Here is a 12398-nt window from a genome sequence, read left to right on the forward strand (position 1 = left end):
GCATGTCCTTGTTGAGAATGTACAAAAAGGGAAAAAGGCTTGGTGTAATCAGGTAGGTAAAGAGAAGGGGCCTGTAGGAAATGTTTGATAAGAGTCTATATTAGGGTGTGGAGAGAGGTGGGGGCCAATAAGGGTTCATCTGAGTTTCTTCAAGTAACTTGGTAGAGACGTTTTGCGTGGAGGGCAAAATTTGGGACCTATATTTGGAAGAAGTTTAATAGATCTAATAGAGAAAGAAGCGGAGAAGGCAATGGCACCCCACTCCAGTACTCTTGCCTGGAAAAGCCCATGGACGGAGAAGCTGGTAGGCTGCAGTCCATGGGATCGCTGAGTCGGACAAGACTGAGCGACTTCACTTTCACGCATTGGAGAAGGAAACAGCAACCCATTCCAGTGTTCTTGCCTGGAGAATCCCAAGGACGATGGAGGAGCCTGGTGGGCTGCCGTCTATGGGGTCACACAGAGTCGGACACGACTGAAGCGATTTAGCAGCAGCAGCAGCAGAGAAAGAAGTCCTCTCTTGGTTTGGGGCCTGGGGGTCTGTGTCAAGGCTTGAAATCTCTGAGTTGGGATTATTTTGGATGTGGGAGTGAGAAGTAATTTTATCTAATTGACAGTGGTGGAAACAGTTTGTGTTTTGGAGAGTGAGACTCTGTAGCCCCAGTTGTCTAGGGCATTTAATACTGTTGCAGAATGGACTAAGCAGTTATGGTGAGAGGAACAATAAATCGTCTACATATTGGAGTAAGGTAGTAGAGCCTAGGTCTAAAGTTTGTAGGTCTCTTTGGAGGGCTTGACCTCATTTTTATGAGGGCTATCTCTAAACTCCTGTGGTAAAACAGTCTAAGTTAATTGTTGAGATTGATATGTGTCTGGATCCATCCAGTTCAGGTCAGTTCAGTCGCTCAGTCGTGTCTGACTCTCTGTGACCCCATGAATCGCAACACGCCAGGCCTCCCTATCCATCACAACTCCCAGAGTTTATTCAAACTCATGTCCATCGAGTTGGTGATGCCATCCAGCCATCTCATCCACTGTCGTCCCCTTCTCCTCCTGTCCCCAATCCCTCCCAGCATCAGGGTCTTTTCCAATGAGTCAACTCTTCACATGAGGTGGCCAAAGTATTGGAGTTTCAGCTTTAGCATCAGTTCTTCCAAAGAACACCCAGGGCTGATCTCCTTCAGAATGGACTGGTTGGATCTCCTTGCAGTCCAAGGGACTCTCAAGAGTCTTCTCCAACACCACAGTTCAAAAGAATCAATTCTTCGGCGCTCACCTTTCTTCACAGTCTCACATCTGTACATGACTACTAGAAAAACCATAGCCTTGACTAGACAGACCTTTGCTGGCAAAGTAATGTCTCTGCTTTTTAATATGCTATCTAGGTTGGTCATAACTTTCCTTCCAAGGAGTAAGTGTCTTTTAATTTCATGGCTGCAATCACCATCTGCAGTGATTTTGGAGCCCCCCAAAATAAAGTCTGACACTGTTTCCACTGTTTCCCCATCTATTTCCCATGAAGTGATGGGACCAGATGCCATGATCTTCGTTTTCTGAATGTTGAGCTTGAAGCCAACTTTTTTCACTCTCCTCTTTCACTTTCATCAAGAGACTTTTTAGTTCCTCTTTACTTTCTGCCATAGGTTGGTATCATCTGTATATCTGAGGTTATTGATATTTCTCCCAGCAATCTTGATTTCAGCTTGTGCTTCTTCCAGCCCAGCGTTTCTCATGATGTACTCTGCATAGAAGTTAAATAAGCAGGGTGACAATATACAGACTTGACATACTCCTTTTCCTATTTGGAACCAGTCTGTTGTTCCATGTCCAGTTCTAACTGTTGCTTCCTGACCCGCATACATCAAGAGGCAGGTCAGGTGGTCTGGTATTCCCATCTCTTTCAGAATTTTCCACAGTTTCTTGTGATCCACACAGTCAACGGCTTTGGCATAGTCAGTAAAGCAGAAATAGATGTTTTTCTGGAACTCTCTTGCTTTTTCAATGATCCAGTGGATGCTGGCAATTTGATCTCTGGTTCCTCTGCCTTTTCTAAAACCAGCTTGAACATCTGGAAGTTCACGGTTCACGTATTGCTGAAGGCTGCCTTGGAGAATTTTGAGCATTACTTTACTAGCGTGTGAGATGAGTGCCATTGTGCGGTAGTTTGAGCATTCTTTTGCATTGCCTTTCTTTGGGATTGGAATGAAAACTGACCTTTTCCAGTCCTGTCCAAGTGAAGGCAAATAGGGGCTGTGAGTAGTGGTGTAGAGGTATGGTAAAGAAACCATCTTTGGGGTCTAATACCATGCAATAGAGTGTGTCAGAGGGAATATGTGAGAGAAGGGCGAAGGGATTAGTGACCACGGGGTGTACGGGTATTATGGTCTCATTGATCTTGTGAAGATCTTGGACTAGATGCCAGGAGTGGGATCTCTTTTTGGCTGCCTGTATGGGATGTGAGTCTGAGTGAACTCCGGGAGTTAGTGATGGGCAGGGAGGCCTGGCGTGCTGCAATTCATGGGGTCGCAAAGAGTCTGACATGACTGAGTGACTGAACTGAACTGAACTGAACTGATGGGAGTATTATGAGGAGAACAGAGAGGCTGCAAAAGGCCGGCTTTGAACAGTTGGGAGCCTATTGGTTTAAGTCCTTGTCGGGATTCTGTGGTCAGGGTATACTGAGTTTGGGTTATTATTGGAGAGATATTTTTAAGAAAGCCCTGCATGGGAGAATGGTGTCTGGCTACTGACGGGGCTTTGGTGTCCCAGACCTGAGGATCTATCCGGGGAAGTCCAGGGGGTAAGTTTTGGGAGTGAGGGCTGGCCAAGGGTTTGGGTGCATTTGGATGTAAAGGCTTGATATGGGATCTAAGAATGGGAGGTTTACAGAAATTTGTAGCTTACTCAGAAGATCATGTCCTATCAATGTCATTGGGCATTGAGGAACTATTATAAAAGAATGTGTTAATGTTGTCTTATCAAAGGAACAAAGGAGAGAAGGGTTTATGGCAATAAAGACCCCCAATTTGGATAACAGAGCTCTCTCTCTAGGAGTGCCATTGGGCACTTAGGCATTATGAGGAATGAGTGTATGAGGGTCGATTTTCCAAATTGACAGAGTAATGGAGGGCTAACTTTTGGCCTTAAGGGAACTCCAGAGACCCCCTTGATGGTGAGTTCTGAGTCTTGAGTTGGGCCAGATTAGGAAGTTAAGAGAGAGAGAAAGCGGCTCCAGTGTCTACTATAGAGGAGGTCTTTTTCCCGGCCACTACCCCGTCTACCCCAAGTTCCGAGCTCGTGTCCGGGACACTGGCCGCGTGGCTGGAACCCAGGCTCTGTCGTTGGAATAACTCTCATAGGGTTGGACTGGGGTTTGGGGGAGAAGTGGGGATCTCTTCAGGGGCACCAGGTCGTCCCCGTGGACATTCCACTCTCCAGGTCTGGGAGGTGGGGACCTCCCTAGGCGTGTCAGGGCATCTCTGGGGAAAGTTCACCTTTCAGTGGCCCCACTAACCACAGGTTGGGCATGCTTTTGTGGGGGGCCACGGGTTCGGACATGTCTTTGTCCATTGTCCTGACTTGTTGCATCAGAAGCAGGGTCCAGGGGTGGGGGGTCTTAAGTTTCAGTCTGGGATGACTTGGGCTGGGCTGATCTTAATTGCTGCCACCAAAAAGGCATATTTAGCTTTTCGCTCATGGTCTTTTTCTCTCTTAGCCTCTTCCTCTCTGTTATTGAATATCTGGAAGGCTATTTCTAGAAGGTCTCTTTAGGGAGGGGTGGGTCTCAGGGCCCTTCTCTAACTGGCATAGTTTTCGGCAAATATCGGGGGCTAAGTGGCTTATGAACTGGACATGTAGGTACAGAAGTCCAGCAGGGGTGGAAATATCTAGATTAGTGTATTTTTGGACTGCCTCAATAAGCTATGAAAGAAAAAGGGCAGGATTTTTATCTTTTTATTGAGTCACTTCCTTAATCTTGTCTTAGTTAATATGAATGTGAGAGCTTTTTAGCATTCTTTCTAGTAAACAGGTGTGTCGCCTGCTTGATATGTCCACCGTGGCTCAGTTAAAGAGACTGTATCATCAGTCACCGGATTAGTCTTATCTTGGTTATGGAGCTGATCAGCATGAGTCTGGGCTGCCTGTCATATGCATCTTTTTTTTAATCAGGGGTTAAAGTGACATTTAGGATGATATCAATAACTTCAGATATGCAGATGACACCACCCTTATGGCAGAAAGTGAAGAAGAACTAAAGAGCCTCTTGATGAAAGTGAAAGAGGAGAGTGAAAAAGTTGGCTTAAACCTCAACATTCAGAAAACGAAGATCACGGCATCTGGTCCCATCACTTCATGGGAAATAGATGGGAAAACAGTGGAAACAGTGGCTGACTTTATTTTTCTGGGCTCCATAATCAATGCAGATGGTGACTGCAGCCATGAAATTAACAGATGCTTACTCCTTGGAAGGAAAGTTATGACCAACCTAGACAGCATATTCAAAAGCAGAGACATTTCTTTGTCAACAAAGGTCTGTCTAGTCAAGTCTACGGTTTTTCCAGTGGTCATGTATAGATGTGAGAGTTGGACTATAAAGAAAGCTGAGCGCCAAAGAATTGATGCTTTTGAACCGTGGTGCTGGAGAAGACTCTTGAGTATCCCTTGGACTACAAGGAGATCCAACTAGTCCATCCTAAAGGAGATTAGTCCTGGGTGTTCATTGGTAGGACTGATGTTGAAGCTGAAACTCCACTACTTTGGCCACCTGATACAAAGAGCTGACTCATTTGAAAAGACCCTGATGCCGGGAAAGATTGAGGGCAGGAGTAGAAGGGGATGATCGAGGATGAGATGGTTGGATGGCACGACTGACTCAATGGACATGGGTTTGGGTGGACTCTAGGAGTTGGTGATGGACAGGGAGGCCTGGTGTGCTGCGGTTCATGGGGTTGCAAAGGGTCGAACTGAACTGAACTGAAAGATCATTTTAGGTTAAATGATATATTTGTGTAACATGGAGGAATTTTTTTTTTTAATCGAGTAGGATTTTCTGAAAAGGATCTCAATTTTTCTTCAATTTGGCTCATATCAGAAATTGAGAAAGGCACATGAACCCATGTAGGGCCCTCCTGTCCCACTACCTCTCTGAGAGGAAGTGTGTTTGTTTTGGGTCCTGGCCAATGGAGGGGGGATGGAAATCTCTTCTGGGGTTTTGGAGTAATCACTTTCTGTTTTGGAGGAGGAAGGGCTAGAGGATAGGGTCTTGTCTCTGGAAGCTTTTTTTCTGGGGCGGTAGGGAGGAGGCTCATTTGTTGGGTCAAAATTGGGGGCTAAGGGTTTAGGGGGCCTTTTAGGGGCTTTAGATTTGGATTCTTTTGTAATGGAGGGGGAGAGAGAGCAGAGGAGGATTTGATAGGTAGAACAGTCTTTGTAGAGAGAAGGACAGCTTTTAAGTTCTCAGAAGGCTTGAATATAGGGGACCTCTGACTGTTTGCCATTCCGTTTGAGGAAGTTACTGAGATCTGATAAAATACTGAAATAAAAAGTCCCGAACTCAGGCCAGTGATCTGTATAGAGTTGTTTTAAGTGGTTAGCTTTGAGTTCAGTGAGTAAGAGTGGTTTGAGATTTTTGAGAACACAGGCCAGAGAGGAATCTTTTGGGACAGATTGGCCAGACCCCATAACTGAAAGACAAGGAGAGACTTCTATTGGGAGCTCGAGTCGTCACCCATAGTTGCAATAGGAGTTATGAGAAGAGAGCTCTGTGTCAAGGTGGAGCATCCCCCACCGTCGACCAGAGTGGCCCTAGGCCGGGGGTCCCTGGGACCCAGAGAGGACTGAGTTCTAGGGCGCCTCTAGAACACCGTCTAGATCTTACCTTAATCTAGGGGCCGGCTTGAGTGGAGTGTTGCATGAAAAGCAGTCGAATGGCAAAAGGGCTCTGTCCTGGACTTGGTCGGTCTCATGGAAAAGAAAGTGTAGAGAAAAGAGGGAGAGAGAGAGAGGCCAGTATTTTTCAGGTTACGTGGAAAACCAAAAGCTCTTACACAGGACTTGTACTGCTCACGAAGGCACAGGGTGTCCTCTTGAGGAGATCTTGAAAGCCCGGGAGGGAAAGTGAGCTTGGCAGGCTTCCAAGCTCCGAAGAGCTGGCCGTGGAGAACGAGAAGGAACCTCAACTTCCCGGGTTTTGACACCAAAAATGTAGGGTAAGGGAGTTAGAGAAGGCGAGGTTCAGAAAAAGGAGACTGGCACTTTACAGGAACAGATCACCTTTAATGAGACGAGAAGGGGCAGCAGTCAGATTAGCAAGCTGCCGTGCTTATCCAAGAAAAGAGTAAGCATATATAGGCATGTATGTGGAAAGCTACTGTCTTGATGGGGCCTGTTCTTCTCCAAGGTTGTTCAGAGTAGTTATCTCTTAAACGGCTGGGGCAAGGAGTTCTGGAGATGGGCCAGAGGCTGGACCGGCTGGGAGCATAATCATCCTACTGTCCATTTCTTCTTTGGGTGAGAGAGTTCTTTGTTTTGCATAGAATGGTGGGGAGGATCTGGAGGGGAGTTTTAAATCCAGGCTACCTTGAGCCATGCAACTTTCCTTCACTTGTTATAAAATGATGAGGAACTTGGCTGAAGTGTTCTAGAGCCTTGTGAAAAGTAGAACTTGCAAGGGATGACCTTGGATACTTAGCAGAGGTTATTTCTACACAAATTTTGAAGGTGAAGATGCAGCAGGGTTTCTCCTTATTGCTTATAGTAAAATGCAAGAGGAGAGAGATACTTTGAAGGAATTGCTTGGGTTTTTTAAAAATTATTTTTTATTTAACCTTTGGGGATTATTTTTTATTCATCTGCTGCTTTTCATTTTTTCTTTCTTTGAAAATATTTTTTAAAAATATATTTTAAATTCTTTTATATTCTATTCTTACTTTCCTGAGGGAATTGTTTAAAAATCCCATACTGCAAAAATGAGAAAGTGTGTCCTGAAGGAGTGCCAGTTCCTGTCCTGTATCTGGACAGGATCTCCATAGGAAGATTACTCACAGATTTAATCAGCCATCTCAGTTGAAGCAAGTAATAAGAATGAGATTATACCAGCAGAAGTGCTGCCAACTGGAGAGACAGAGAAAATGGGATAGAATGAAGGAAGACCGGCAGACTTCCACAGGACAGGTGTACTCACTTCTGACGAGTTCCCACTCCGGATCCATATCTGAGAACATTTTCAAAATATATCTTAAATCAGTGGTCAAAGACCTAAACGATCAGAGAGCTCAATAATTGAAAACGCTTACATCTGTTTTCACAGACCTCTACGAAGTTAGGTCTTTCTAGTTCTCCACTTAGCAGTGTTGCCATTGTATATCATTTTACATTTTCTATTTTTATCCTACTTGTTTCTTCATATTTAAAGTGGGTTTATTGTAGGCATCAGATAATTGGGTTTTGCTTCTTTATTCAGTATGAAAATCTCTATCCTTTCTAGGGTGTGTTTGGATCATGTTCAGTTCAGTCACTCAGTCATGTACGACTCTTTGCAACCCCATGGACTGCAGCACGCCAGGCTTCCCTGTCCATCACCAACTCTTGGAGTTTACTCAGACTCATGTCCATCGAGTCAGCGATGCCATCCAACCATCTCATCCTCTATCATCCCCTTCTCCTCCTGCCTTCAATCCTTCCTAGCATCAGAGCATTTTCCAATGAGTCAGTTCTTCACATCAGGTGGCCAAAGTATTGGAGTTTCACCTTCAGCATCATGTATACCTAATCATGTATAACTAATAAATCATGTATATCTAATACGTACCTAATCTATAATAATAATCTATTATAACCTATAATGATTATACCTAATCATTTATACCTAATATATCATGTATACCTAGTATGATTATTTATGAGTGGATTTAATTTTATTTTCTCTTTTTTTAATCTTTTCTCCCTGACTTCTGCTTCATTTTTTATTAATTGAACATTTTGATTTTTCCTCTTCTGTTCACTTTTTAGCCATAATTTTTTTTATTTGTCTGCTTGTTTAGTTTTACTTGGTTTTCAGTGTTTTACTGAATTTAGAGGGTTTTTTTATACTGTTTTTACTGCTTTAGAGTTTTTAACAACACTATCTGATATAAGATGTGAGCCACATATATAATTAATGTTTTTTCTAATAGCTGTATTAAGCAAAGTTAAAAGGAACAGGTGAAATTTTAATACTTAAAAAATCTAATTCAATATATTCAAATTATCATTTCAATGCATAATAGTATTAAACTATTAATGAGAAATTTTAAATTATTTTTTCCACTATGCTTTTGAAATCTGATATGCATTTTACACTTGTAGGCTATTTCCTTTCAGATTAGTCACATTTCAAGTGGTAAAGAACTATTTGTAGCTAATAGCTACAGAGGTAGACTGTGGGGGTTTATAGAATGCATTCTTATCACAAGTGATAGTATACCATTTGACATAAAGTAGAAAAACCTTAAGCAAAACACCTTCCCTCCCCCCCCGGCCTTAGTGCATTTAGTGTCATTTGTTTTTCTTTTGTATAGACACGGCTAAGCGACTGAACTGAACTGAACTGAACAACATGTTATTGTTGTTATTATTTTTTTGCTTTGTATATTTTAAAAAGATTTTTAAAGTAGGAAAAATGTCTTTTATATGTACTCACATTTACCATGTTCAGTGTCTTTTGGTTTTTATGTAGATTCAGAATTTTTTCGGTCTGAAGGACTTCTTTTAGTAGCTCTTATACAAATCTACTGGTGATTAATGCTTTCAACTTTTGGATATCTGAAAACACCTTTTATTTTTCCTTCATAGTGAAAAATATATTCATAGCCCATACAACTGTAGGTTGATAATCTTCTCTCTTCAGTATAGGCATACCTCATTTTATAGTGCTTCAAAGATATTGCTTTTTTTAAAAGTAAATTGAAGGTATGTGGCAACCCTGTATCAAGAAAGTGTATTGACACTGTTTTTCCAATAGAATTTGCTTGCTTCAAATTTGTCTGTCACATTTTGATAATTCTTGCAATATTTTAAACTTTTTCATTACTGCGTGTTATGGTAATCTGTGATCAGTGATCTTTGATGTTACTATTGTACTAGTTTTTGTGCCATGAACCATATCTATATAAGATAGTAAAATTAACTGATAAATCTGTGTTCTGGCCACTCTCCCAACCAGCAGTAATCCCATCTCTCTTGTGGGATCTCCATATTCCCTGAGACACAACAATATTGAAATTAGGGCAATTAGTAACTCTATAGTGGCCACTGAGTATTCAAGTGAAAGGACGAATTTCTTGTCTCTCACTTTAAACCAAAAGTGAGAAATGGTTAAACTTAGTGAGAAGGGCACGTCAAAAGCAGAGATAGGCAACCAAAGGTAGGCCTCTGGCACCGAGAGTTAGCCAAGTGTGAATGCAAAGGAAAAGTTCTTGAAGGAAATTAAGTGTGCTGCTCTAGTGAACATGAATGATAAGAAAGAAAAACAGTCTTACTGCTTTAAACAGTTTCACTGCTTTTTCTCTAAAGAGAAAGTGGTCTGGATAGAATATTAAACCAGCTTTAACATTCCCTTAAGCCAAAGCCTAATCCAGAACAAGGCCCTAATTATTTCAATTCTGTGAAGGTTGAGAGAAGTTAGGAACCTGCAGAACAAAAAGTTAAAGCTAGCAGAGGTGGGTTCATGAAGTTTAAGGAAAGACACTTGTCTCCATAATATCACAGTACAAAGTGAAGCAGCAAACGCTGATGTAGAAGCTGCAGCAAGTTATCCAGATCTAGCTAAGATGATGAATAAAGGTGGCTACATTAAAAAACAGATGTTCAATGTAAATGAAACAGCATTCTATTGGAAAAAGATGCCATTTAGGAATTTCATAGCTAGAAAGGAAAAGTCAATGTCTCTTCAATGCTTCAAAGCAAAGGCTGACTCTCTTGTTAGGGGCTGATGCAGCTGGTGACTTTAAGTTGAAGCCAGTGCTTACTTGCCATTCTGAAAATCTGAGGGCTGTTAAGAATAATGCTAAATCTACTCTGCCTGTGCTCTATATATGGAACAGCAAAGCCTGGATGATAGTACATCTGGTTACAACATGGTTTACTAAATATCTTTAACTTACTGTTGAGATCTACTGCTCAGAAAAAAGATTCCTTTCAAAATTTTACTGCTCATTGACAATGCACCTGGTCACCCAAGAGCTCAGATAGAGATGTGAAATTAGCTTACTGTTGTTTTCATGCCTGCTAACACAACATCCATTCTGCAGCCCATAAATCAGGGAGTTATTTTGACTTTCAAGTCTTGTTTTCAGAAGTCTTAGGCGCAGAAGGTCTGTGGGTAAGAAATACACTTCATAAGGCTGTAGTTGCCATAGAGAATGACTCCTCTGATGGATCTGGGTAAAGTAAATTGAAAACCTTCTGAAAAGGACTCATCATTGTAGATGCCATGAAGAACATTCATGATTCAGCAAAGAGGGCAGAATATTAACAGGAGTTTGGAAGTGATTCCAACTCTCATGGATGACTTTGACAGACTCACGACTTCAGTGGAAGATATAACTATGGATATGGTAGAAATAATAAGAGAACAAGAATTAGAAGTGGGGTATGAAGAGGTGGCAGAATTGCTGCAACTTCAAGATAAAACTTGGATAAAACTAGCTTCATAAGGATGAGCAAATAAAGTGGTTTCTTGAGATGGAATCTACTTCTGGTTAAGATGTTATTAAAGATGGTTGAAATGACAAGAGTGTTTATTTTTAAAAGAAGCCCCACACTCATTAGCACCCTATTTATTTATTTGTTTATTTATTTAGCTGTACTGGATTGTAGTTGTGGCATACAGGCTCTTTAGTTGCAGCATGTGGGATCCAGTTCCCTAATCAGAGATTGAACCTGGGCCCCCTGCATTGGGAGCATGGAGTCTTAGGCACTGGACCACCAGGGAAGTCCTGACAACAAAGTGTTACATCAGCTTATTTGAAACAGCATTTGCAGGCCTTGAGAAGACCAACTTCAATTTTCAAAGTTCTGTGGGTAAAATGTTAACAAACAGCATTGCATGCAGATAATGCAGAGAACAGAGAAACCATTCACTCAAGCAAGAATCAATTGATTTAGCAAACTTCCTTGTTTTATTTTAATAAATTGCCATAGTCATCTCAATCTTCAGCAAACCACCGTGAACAGCCAGCACCCTCAACATCAAGGCCAGACCCTCAACCAGCAAAAAGGTTATGATTTTTTGAAGGCTCAGATGATTGACTGATTGTTAGTACTTTTAGCAATAAAGTATTTTAATTACTTTGTATATATTTTAGACATAATGCTATTCCACATTTAATAGTTTATAATATATGTGTTTTGTATGCACTGAGAATCAAAAAATTATGTGACTCACTTTATTGCAATATTTGCTTTATTGCAGCAGTGTGGAGTCAAATCTGCCATGTATCTCAGGTTTGTTTGATCTTAAAGATATCGCTCCATTGTCTCTGGGCTTATGTTGTTTTTGATAAGGAATCTTCTATTAGCTTTACGATTCTTCTTCTGTATGTGTTGTTTCTCTCTGGTTGTTTTTTAAGACTTTGACGCTAGTTTTGAGCAATTTAATCATGTGCCTACATGTAAATTTTATTAAGTTTCTTGTGCTTGGGATTTGTTGAGCTTCCTTGATCTGCTGGTTTATAGCCTTTACCATATTTGAACAGTTTGGGGCCATACTTCCTTCAGATATAGTCTTAAGTTCTCCCTCCTTTCCTTTGAAAATTCCAAATTTTAAGAATTTTTTTATTTTGGAGTAATTTTTGATTACACAGAAGTTGTAAAGGTAGTGCAGAGAACTGACATACATGCCTCTCTCCATTTCTCTATTAAAATATCATATACTGTTGTACCTTTGTCAAAATTAAGAAACCAACACTGGCACATTACTATTAACTAAACTTTAGTTACTTATTACTTGAATTCCATCAGTTTTTCCATTCATGTCCACCCTTTGTTCCAGGATCCAATCCATAATACCTCCTTGCTTTTATTTGGCAAATCTTCTTAGTGACCTCTGGTCTGTGACTGGGGATATTAATTTTAACAATATATTTTAAGACAATATATCAAAATATCATTTCAAACTGTGATCAATATTTTTAAAATTATCTATTATTTTACATTATTTTTTCATACTAAATCTTTAAAATCTAGTGTGTATACTCACAGCACAAATTACACTCTCTTTGGAAGTACTTCATCTGAATTGAGAGCTCACAAAATTTACAGTTGAAAAAGCAGACTAACATCCTCTGGTGGTTCCAATATACTTAAAATTCTTCCAATAATTGCACTATCAGTTTTTAAATTAAAATTAATTAATTAAG

Source organism: Oryx dammah, unplaced genomic scaffold (assembly GCF_014754425.2).
Source record: "Oryx dammah isolate SB20612 unplaced genomic scaffold, SCBI_Odam_1.1 HiC_scaffold_4, whole genome shotgun sequence".
NCBI classification, from domain to species: Eukaryota; Metazoa; Chordata; class Mammalia; order Artiodactyla; family Bovidae; genus Oryx; species Oryx dammah.